The sequence below is a fragment of the Glycine max genome, chromosome 20 (genome assembly GCF_000004515.6).
Source record: "Glycine max cultivar Williams 82 chromosome 20, Glycine_max_v4.0, whole genome shotgun sequence".
In the NCBI taxonomy this organism is placed as follows: Eukaryota; Viridiplantae; Streptophyta; class Magnoliopsida; order Fabales; family Fabaceae; genus Glycine; species Glycine max.
The window spans coordinates 28,425,768-28,436,593 of NC_038256.2; positions in this window are offsets into that span (position 1 = coordinate 28,425,768).

A 10,826-nucleotide genomic window follows, 5' to 3' on the forward strand; every position below is an offset into this window, starting at 1 on the left:
TGGGCTGCCATACCACCCTCCACTACCACAACCCATGCCACTCACCATACAAAGCTTCCATGGCTGCAATACCACCCTCCACTACCACAACCTATGTCACTCACCATATGAAATGTTAGGCTCGTAAGCCTACTGGATTCGAGGTCCAGCACCTCCGAGAGAGAGAGAGAGAGAGAGAGAGGGAGAGAGAAGAGAGAACTAAGGAAAGAAACTTTCTCTGATATTTTTCCTAATGCCCAACACTTATTACATGAGATATTTATAGTGGTAAGGATAGGGGACATGGTCCCGACAACACAAACGGAAAAGATGCAATATTAGAGAATTATCCTAACAAAAGATATTCCTTGATTTCCCACTAACTGCCTAGCTACAAGGTACAAATACTAGCTACTACTACGCGCTTCTTGCATGGTGCGTACTTCTCCAAATATGCTGGTGCCCTTTTCTTCCTTTTGGGCCTCGTCTCATCTACTTCTTGCAGACCCCATTGCTATCCCTATCATTCCTGCCCTCATCAAAAACACCTTGTCCTCAAGGTGTTGGGGGTTCAACGAATTGCTTCCAAAAGTGATACTAGGATCCTAAGGTTTATTCCGGCGAATTGCACCTAGTTTAGCAGTTATGCATAATGCAACAGTCATTGATGGAAGTTTGGATGCGGCCATGGCAGTCCCACAAGGAGGAACAATGCTGAAGAGCTTGTTGGAGGGAATGGTGGTGCGAATGAGATCGAATAGATGAAGAACAAGCATAGGAAGCAGGCCCGACTAGGTTGTGGGCCGCGACTGTATGGGTACCAAAGGCAGAAGTGGCGGAGAAGGCATCATGGCTGGCGGAGGTGGCACAGTCGTGAATGTGGTAAGCGTGGGTGATGGAGTTGCTTTAGCAGCGAAGGCAACGACAGAGGTGGCGGCGGAGGCGACGGCAGCGTCTGCGACGGAGTTGGCATGAGCGGAGTCGATATGATGGCGACTGGTATCGGTGCCTACGCCGGAATGGAAGATGAAAAATGTGGAGTGGGATTGCGAGGTAGTCGCTGAAGAAGGTTGTCAATGGTGGTGGCCAAGGTGTCGATGAAAGCGGCCAGGTTGTGTTGGCTGAGGGTAAGTTTGGCTAAGACAGCCTCAAGGCGATCCTCGGTGGCAGACGAAAATTCAAGGTGGTGTGGTGGTTGTTGTGGGGGTAGTGGAGGGTGGTCTCGCAGCTGTTGAGGGCAGCCATGCAAGCTCCGTACGACGAGTAGTGTGGGTGGTGATAGGCAGCCATGGGAGCTTCGTATGGTGAGTGGCAACCATGGAAGCTTCGTATGGTGAGTGGCATGGGTTGTGGTAGTGGAGGGTGGTATGGCAGCCATGGAAGGCAGCCATGGAAGCTTCGTATGGTGAGTGACATGGGTTGTGGTAGTGGAGGGTGATATGGCAGCCATGGACTCTCAACGAGATCACCAATGTTAGGCTCGTAAGCCTACTTGATTCGAGGTCCAGCACCTCAGAGAGAGAGAGAGAAAGAGAGGGAGAGAGAAGAGGGAACTAAGGAAAGAAACTTTATCTAATATTTTTCCTAATGTCCAGCGCTTATTACATGAGATATTTATAGTGGTAAGGATAGGGGACATGGTCCTGACGACACAAACGGAAAAGATGCAATATTAGAGAATTATCTTAACAAAAGATATTCCTTGATTTCCCACTAACTGCCTAGCTACAAGGTACGAATCCTAGCTAGTGCTATGCGCTTCTTGCATGGTGCGTACTCCTCCAAATATGCTGGTGCCCTTTTCTTCCTTTTGGGCCTCGTCTCATCTACTTCTTGCAAACCCCCTTGCTATACCTATCAAATTCCTAGAGCAGGAACACGACATCTTTTCTATATTCAACATCAATTTCATATAAAGTGTCACCTAATTGGTACAACGATTAGCAGACTTTTTACTCCCTTTTTATGAAGTTAAATTATTGTCTCAAATGTATAGGATTGTAACCATTCTACAAGTCCAATTCTAATATGTAACAAGAATAAGTGCGTATTTTTTTTATCATTCAAAATACTCCACGAGAATAAAAGAAAACCTTATTTAGGAATAATTATACCTTTACTCAATCATTATTTAGGAATAATTATATCCTTTATGTGTAAAATTACTGAAATTACTACAAAAACATATCTAATATTTTTTTATCAAACCTTATTTAGCAATTCCAATTTGTCAACTTCTAATTTGTCCAGCAAGTCGAGGAACACGGTCCCTGCTTTATCAGCCAATCTGTGCACTAGTTACCTTCTATTAAGGTATGGTTGAAAGAAAACTTGTATTGATGAATAAGTGTGTATTGAATATATACTGGAATATGATATGAATTTTTTTTTGAATTTTTGTGCCAATATAGGTTGGAATAGGATAGCATTAGAATTTGACAGTGCATTGAGTTTGTTTGAGTTATCATGACACAAGAAAATGGTTTCAATTTATATCGCCTATGTGATGCAATCCTACCCCCTAAGGGTATTGGATAGAAGACTCCAAGAGGCTTGGGCTAGAGCTACTAAAGAAGACCCTAGGGTTCACATGAACCTTAGGGTAGATTTTTTAGCCCATGGGTCAAGGTTGGATCCACTCTTTTTTGTAAATATTAGAATAGGATTTTCCTTCTTTTGGGCCTTGTATTTTGGCCATTTTAGTAGTATAGGGTTTTAGCCTTGTATTTCAGGGCATTTTGAGTAGTCTTTGTAGTAGGGAATTTTTTTTTTTGTATTTTCATGTATTTTGTCAAGGAGGTGAGCTTAGTTTTTAGATGGGTGTGTGTAGCTAAGCTCTAGCTTCTCAAGGAAGTTTTCTCAAAGAAGCTTCTCAAGGAAGTTTTCTTAAGAAAGCTTCTCAAGGAAGCTACCTAGTCTATAAATAGAAGCATGTGTAACACTTGTTGTAACTTTGATGAATGAGAGTCTTGTAAGACACAACTCAAAGTTCAACTTCTCTCCCTTTTTCTTCCTTCAATTTCGTGCTCCCCCCTCTCTCTTTCTCTCTCTCTTTCTTTTCCTCCATTGAAGCATCCTCTCCAAGCTTCTTATCCAAGGCTCATCTTGGTGGTGAAGCTCCTTCTTCCATGGCTTATTCCCTAGTGGATGGCGCCGCCTCTTACCTCTTCTCCTTTGTCTTCCGCTGCATCTCCATGGTGGAAAATCACCATTCAAGGACCTCATTGAAGCTCCAAAGATCCAGCCTCCATAGAAGCTCCACAAGCAAGCTTCCATCACTATGTATGACTTATGAGATATACTAGTTGTTAATTAACCTTTGTGCTCCATGTTGTACCACTTTCTGTATTTGCTCATTTTACATTTGTTTGGAATATTCTCCATCATGTGTAATCAATTATATTAATGCATTTTTCTTTTGGGTTTAATTAGTCTCTTTGTTTATTGTTTAGATTTGACATTAGTTGACATTAATTGACTTCTAGGGAGTTTTGAGTGGGAAAAAATACATATATATGTAGCATGCATAATCCATATATGCCACAACAATGTTTGATGCACGAGGGTCTAATTTGACCAAAGATTCTAGTGTGGAGTCTGTGACTGTGACTGTGAGTGTCATTGGTTGGAATTTTGTTGTCTATTATGTGGTACTGTTGATGCATGCCATTCTTGTATGAATATGGCTATAGCTTTTTTACTCTCCATGGACTCCAAAGGCTGCCATTCTTGTATGACTATGGCTATAGCTTTTTTTACTCTCCATGGACTCCAAAGGCTGCCATTCTTGTATGACTATGGCTATAGCTTTTTTTCCACTCCATGTACTCCAAAGGCCAAACTAAGTTAAACTTATTGCAACTTGTGTTCTAGTGCTCATAGTAGACATTGATTTCTTTCTACTTCCGAAAACTCAGGATCTAATTAGTTAACGATGATATGATTTTCTTAAGCTTTCTTATAATGTTTAAAATAAATATATATTTTTTTAATTTTTTAACAAATATTTTAAGAGTATTAATTAGTAATACTTTTAATTAAAAATGAATCTGAATGATTTTTTTAAAATAATTATTCTAAAAGCTAACAATTTTATTTTTATATAATTAAATGGGAGTATAAAAATGTCAATGTATTTGAATTAATTTTTTTATTTTAACAATTATTAATTCACTCTTTTTTTACTCTCTCTCTCTCTCTCTCTTGGTGTACATTGAATAGTCCCTAGTATAATTTTAATCAACAAGTAACACTTTATTTTTGAAAAAAAAAATTAGTTTTTTATTTATCTATAATTTTAAATTTTTTAATATGACATTAATTATTATATTTTGAATTATATCCTTATAGAATAGAACGAAAAAAATTGTATAAAATGCTAAAGTGATGAATAAGAGATAAAGTCTATATTAAAAAATTATAAATATTTTAGTAAAAATGATATTTTTTTATTATTTTGTGTATTATAACCTTAAATGATGGATAAAAGAAATGGATGGAATAATGGACAAAGGAGATTAACTGTTTATTATGGAAAATCCTACAACATAGATTGCACATTAAACTTGATATTTATTTTTAAAAAAACTTAAATATTTTTTTAAAACCTTAAATATTTTTATGGCAAAAGTCCATAGAAACTTAAATATTTTTTGCTTTTTTTTTCTTTTGTCATTGCAGATCTTCTCATCACAACTTTATGTCAAGAGTGTGAAACCTTTTTAATGAACTTGTTAAAGAAAAATGGTAAGATTGATAACAAAATTTTAAAACTAAAAATAGAAGAAAAAACTATTTTCAAATTGTTATAATTTAAAAACATTACACTAAAAATCACACGAAACATGATGGCCAATATAAACTTTAAGGGTTTGTTAACTTTTAACTCATTAATAATTTTATTGTAACTAAGGATTAAAATATTATTTAAAATAAATACTTTCATCAAGATTGGCAGAACTTCTTTTAAGTTCCACAATACAACCATAACTTTTGTGTCATGTAATCTTGTTGTCACGCCAATACCTTTGTGGTTATATCAGTTTTTCATAATTGAGTTGTGTCATAATATTTATGTAGGTTTGATAGTGAAGAAAAAAGTTGTAATTTTTTATACAAAAATTGTTCTAGTCAGGCATAACACTTAGGTTGAAGTAAAAGTAGCTATATATTTTCAATTTCTTATTTTTTTTTTCTGTTGGTGTGATTGCAGTTGTGATTTGTAGGCACTTTTCGGTTTCCTGTTTGCATCGTCATAACGACATTCATTGTTCCAGATTGTTACAAATGATTTTATAACTTGTTTTTATCTGATTAATGATTATTGTTTACAAGTAATGCTCATTATGAGTGACTCTTAGTTTTTCATTTGAGATTCAATACAATGATTCTTCTGGATAGTTTAGATTAATCGTTGTATTGAATCTTGAATTGTCCGTTTGAAGAATTTGAGAAGAGTCATTTTTTTATAGTAGATTCATACGTATAGGTTAACTTTATTTTCTTAAATTGATGCATAATTTACTTTATTTTAACAACAATAGGCATATGACTGAGACAAGTATGTGAGTGGGGAATGCCTCTATGTATGGATTCCTCGAGCCATAGTCCATATAAAGATCTGGGCTATTGCAATTTGAATCAGAGGATTATATTAAGAAATGAATGTAGAATTCACATAGAGATGTCTACTTAGATGCCTACTTAAATGGGTAAGCAAAACTGGACAAATCAATTTAAATAATGTATGCACTATAATAACGTAATCCTCTCCAATGTAGTGCACATTGACAACTAATCGTTATATGTCCTAAGGACAATATTGTCATCTGGTTCTGTTCGTTGCACGATAAGTCCAACAACTATTTGAAAGTCATTATTAGCAGGTCAGTTGTATTTTATAAGACATTTACTTTATCATAAAATGTTTGACACCAATATTTTAAAATTGTACAATATGCATGCACGTTTCTCTTAACTAGTGTTTTGAATGGATTCAACGATATTCAAGGAAGTAAATGCAAGGCTCCTGTTAAATGGATTGCAGTTAAAGTAAGTCATTTAAACAATGGTTGATATCTTAAAAATTACATTTTATTACTATGTATACTAATTTTCGTTTAACTTTGAATATCTTATTGAATTTAGTGTAACAAGCAAAGAGGAAACGTTGGGTACGACTATTATGTGATGCATTGGATGTCAACGATAGTCCTAGGAGGTTTCAAGGATAATTGAAAAATAGTAATTTTTTACTTCAAAGCTAATTTCATTTGTTATACTTGTCATTATTTATACTAATTAAGTTATGTTTTATTATATCATGCAGTATTTTATTGATCCAAGACCATTTGAACCAGAGAGATTAAAGCTAATTTGCATTTAGTGGGCAAGATTTTATGTCAAAGTTAAAAATGAAACTATAGATGTTTAAAGAATTTTACAATTGTATATAGTTATGTTTAATTAGATTTGATTATAGTAGATTATTTTATATTTTAACATTATTGTTTTTTTAATTATTTCTTATAATTCACAATAATTATTCAATAGTAATATAAAAATTTGTATTGTGAAAACTGTCTGGATTGATCTGTTTTTAAATTTACAGGTTTGGCTAATATTAAAAAAAACAACATGATATTAAAAAGATTTACAACAAACATTATCAATTTTTCTAAAAATTGATGTCGTGGTGCAAAAGATATCGATTTTTATAAAAATCAATGTTGTGAGTACATCACAACAAAAACCAATGTTGTGCACTTACAACATCGATTTTTAGAAAAACCAATGTTGTGGTACGCCTAACAACATCAATTTTTCTAAAAATCGATATTATGACTACACGACATCAATTTTTTTGGAAACCGATGTTATTTTTTTTTGCATATTTTACATTTTTTTGGTTTATTGCATATTATATGATATTAGTTTTTATAAAAAAATTGATATTGTGTATTGTATGTTAATATCAGTTTTCAAAAACTGATGTTAACATTGAGTTCGTTAATGTCGGTGGTTTCAATATCAATTAAAAACCAATGTTGATAGTGGAAGAAAAAAATGATATTAAAAACCTATTTTCTAATAGGGATGTTTAAAAGGTTTGAGTAAATTTTAATTGCACTAATATACGTTACATTAGCAACTTAATATTGAAGTACAAAAAAAAAGCATCTTAATATTTATTATTATTGTCTAGTTCTTGATTAGCTAGAGCCTAGAGGAGGATGTCTTCAGACCATCTAAAGAAAACTTAACATTTACTGGTCTCAAATTTCAAATATAAGAAAGAAAAAAAAATTCACGGTTAACTAAACAAGTTAGTTAATATTTTACTAAATCAATTTTAATTTAAAGTTAAATTTTTTTCTCACATATTTTTTTATTGAAACTTGATATCAAAAATTAAAAAAAGTCATCAGAACTAAAATTTTAATAAAATAAATGATATTTTAGAGATAATAATATTAAATAAGATAAAATTAAATAATTTTTTTATATTTAAAATTATTAGAAAGTTTTTTTTCTTCTTCTTATGTTTGAGACAACAGGCAGACAGTATCTTTAAATTAAATATATAAAGTGAAAAACATTAATTGCATAATTTCTTTCTGAAATATGTAATATATTATTATGTACTATATTATAAGTATAATATTATTGAGTTTTATAGCTAGCAAATATTAAAGGCTAATTTTCATTTTTTGAATGATAGTGCACATCGCTCATCTATTTGTTTTATGGATTTTACACTTTTACCCATTGTTTACATGGAAATAGAGACTTTTTTAAAAGATAGAACTATTAAATTTTTACTATTGAGAGAAAAAATTAAAAGTAGAAATTTTTACTGTTGAGAGAAAAAATTAAAAGTAGATTTTATTAGTGAGACATAAAAGAAACCTTTCTCTTGAGTTTATACGAAATGAGAGGTGGGGTATAATCTCTCCGTTTTCAAATTTTTTTTATTTAGCTTCTTAAAAATTAAAATAACTTTATAATATAAAAGAATAAAAAAGCAATAACTTGCTATTTTATATTAAAAAATGATAATGAAAATTTTCTAGAGGAAATTATTTGTCTAATTAGTATAAAAATAGTTTTCATTCAATTTATTTATTTGTCCATATATTTTCCTTTCCACTTTTATCTAAACATCTAGAAAAAAAATTTCTTTTTTTCTTTTATTTCTGTCCAACCAAAAATAATATGTAAAAATGAAAAATTAGACTGTATCTATCAATATTAATTTAAAAATAAGTAAAATTCATAGATTACATTAGTTCAAATTAATATTAGATATATATCTCAAATCCTGTAAAAAAAAGATAGTTATATCTCACATTTTATTATACTCGTTCATTTCATAATTATATTCACTTCAGAATAAACAAATCTATGATAAATGATCTGCGGTGGACTTTATCGTGTACCATACCTATGTCCTGTGGGCATCACATTAGAGAGAGGGTTCCTCGATAATGTGAAGTCCATGTGCTATCTATATCATATATGTATTGTTTCCTTAAAATAGTGTTATACGCTCTTCAAGGACTGCCTATGAATAGCAACGGACTTGAAAATAAGTTGACTCAAGTTAAACTTTGTTAGGCTTGAGTCCGCTTGTGTTGAAAGCATACAACTTAAGCCTGATTTATTTATATACCATAGACTATTTTAAGGATTTAGATTTGATCTTCATAAAGACGTCGTCTGACTTAGAAGTTTATTTTGAGAGCTTAATTTATGATAATTTAATATTAAGATAGGCAAAAATATGTTTATGAAATTTTATAAGAATTAAATCTAACTTATTTATATAAGTATATTTTTAAGATTTAATATAATATTCATGATTTTATTTAAAAATATATTTTATAATAATAAATTTAAATATAATAAATTTATTTTTTGATATATTTAATTATAACTTTAACTTAACTTTTTATGTAGATCAACATGATTAACGTTTAAAAAAATAAATAAATGTAAGATTTTAATAAATTATATATAACAATTTAATATAATAATAATACTAACCATGAATAATTATTTATAATTTTTTAAATAAGTTAACCTCGAAGATTTTTTAATTTGAATGGTTTAGGCTCTAACATGATGTTCAAGTAAATAAATTTATTTGCTTGACCTAGTTTTTGAAAAGTTCTAGTCTAACCTGAATCTAATATAGGGCTAAGTCATAAATCTTAGTCTAGCGACCTGACCTATTTTTATACCTATTTGTTATCCAATCCTAGTGGTGCTTGAATATGTTACGTTGTTGCCATTTAACACGAAAATCAAATGTGCGAATTTTTATGAATATTATAGTAACCAATCAAAGTGATGGATAACATTTTAGGCAAGAGAGAGTATTAGCTTAATCCAATAAATTTATCTTATTTAAAATTTGTGTTGGATTAGTACGTATATCCTTCGTACTAATTATTATTTTCCTTGATTTTTACCATTATCGATCCGAATAAAAGATTTCAGTTGCATTTAATTGATTTTCAAAACATTGAAAAATACTGCTATAAAATTACACTTTAATCTTCCTGAAATTTAAAATTGTCTCACCTTATTTTTTTGTGCTTTTGTATTACTAAAATGTCATAATGTTTGAGCTAAAATAAAAGAATGATAAATTATATTTACCTTGGCTTAATTTATCTATTATTTTTAGACTTATTGATTCAGAAACTCAAAAATGTAAAACAAGAAGAGAAAGTACGTTCTCACTCTCATTTTCTATAAACCTCTCGCTGCCTACTCACGTTTGTGTTCGAATGGTTAATGGTGCAAAAATGAACTCATGAACTTCTTATTGAATCAGATGGACGTTAGTTTGTATACATGGTGGCTCAATGAAGAGAAGAGAAAACAAAGAGAGAGAGAGAGTAAATATGAATTTCATCTTTGGATTTGTATTTCACTATTATTAGAGTCTTTAAAATTAAGAAAAAGTCAAATAAATCCTTAAAATTTTCTTAATAATATAAGTTTAGGGACCACAGTGAAAAAAATTAATTTCAGAAACTTATATTAATGAAAGTAACGGCTAACTGAATTCCAACATAATTGATTGAACTAAAAGTTAATTTCAGGAACTTATATTAATGAAAATAACGGCTAACTGAATTCCAACATAACTGATAGAACTAATCATCTAACGTTGACACATTGTGCTCGCAATTCTTTTCAAGAGAATTTGTGCATCATCTTTTCTCCCGGCCTAAAAAAGCTACGTTCATGACTACCATTTTATGAGCATTTCATAAATTGTTGATTCTATGCGATGTTTATTGAGAATAAGTCAGTACAAGAAAAATAATTTATGCCTATGGACAAAAATTATCATTAAATGTTAAAAAATGTATAAGTAAATATAATAAAAACTTTATCCTATAGATATTTTTGGTCGTCAACTTTGAGGGGACGTACAATGAAGGATTATAGTTTGTTTGTAGAAGTTTTACCTATGGATTTACTTTCACCTACAATTTATTTAATTGTCACTATACATGATTCCTACAATTCACAATGTGCAAAGATAAAAGTCATTAAACTATATCTACAACCTCTAACCGTAGGTAAAAACATTAACTTGTACCTACAACCTCCAATTGTAGTTAAAAGTTATTAACTTATGTCTACCATTGAAAGATGGTAAATACAACCCATTTACTTGAACTTATGGGCTTTAATCATAGGTAAAAGTCACACAATAATAAACTCACATTGCTCGTTATCTATTAAGATGCTTTATGTTTCCATATTATTATTTAGTTATATAGATAAAATGAATATAAATTGTATCTAAGTTAATTGTCTAAGCTTTA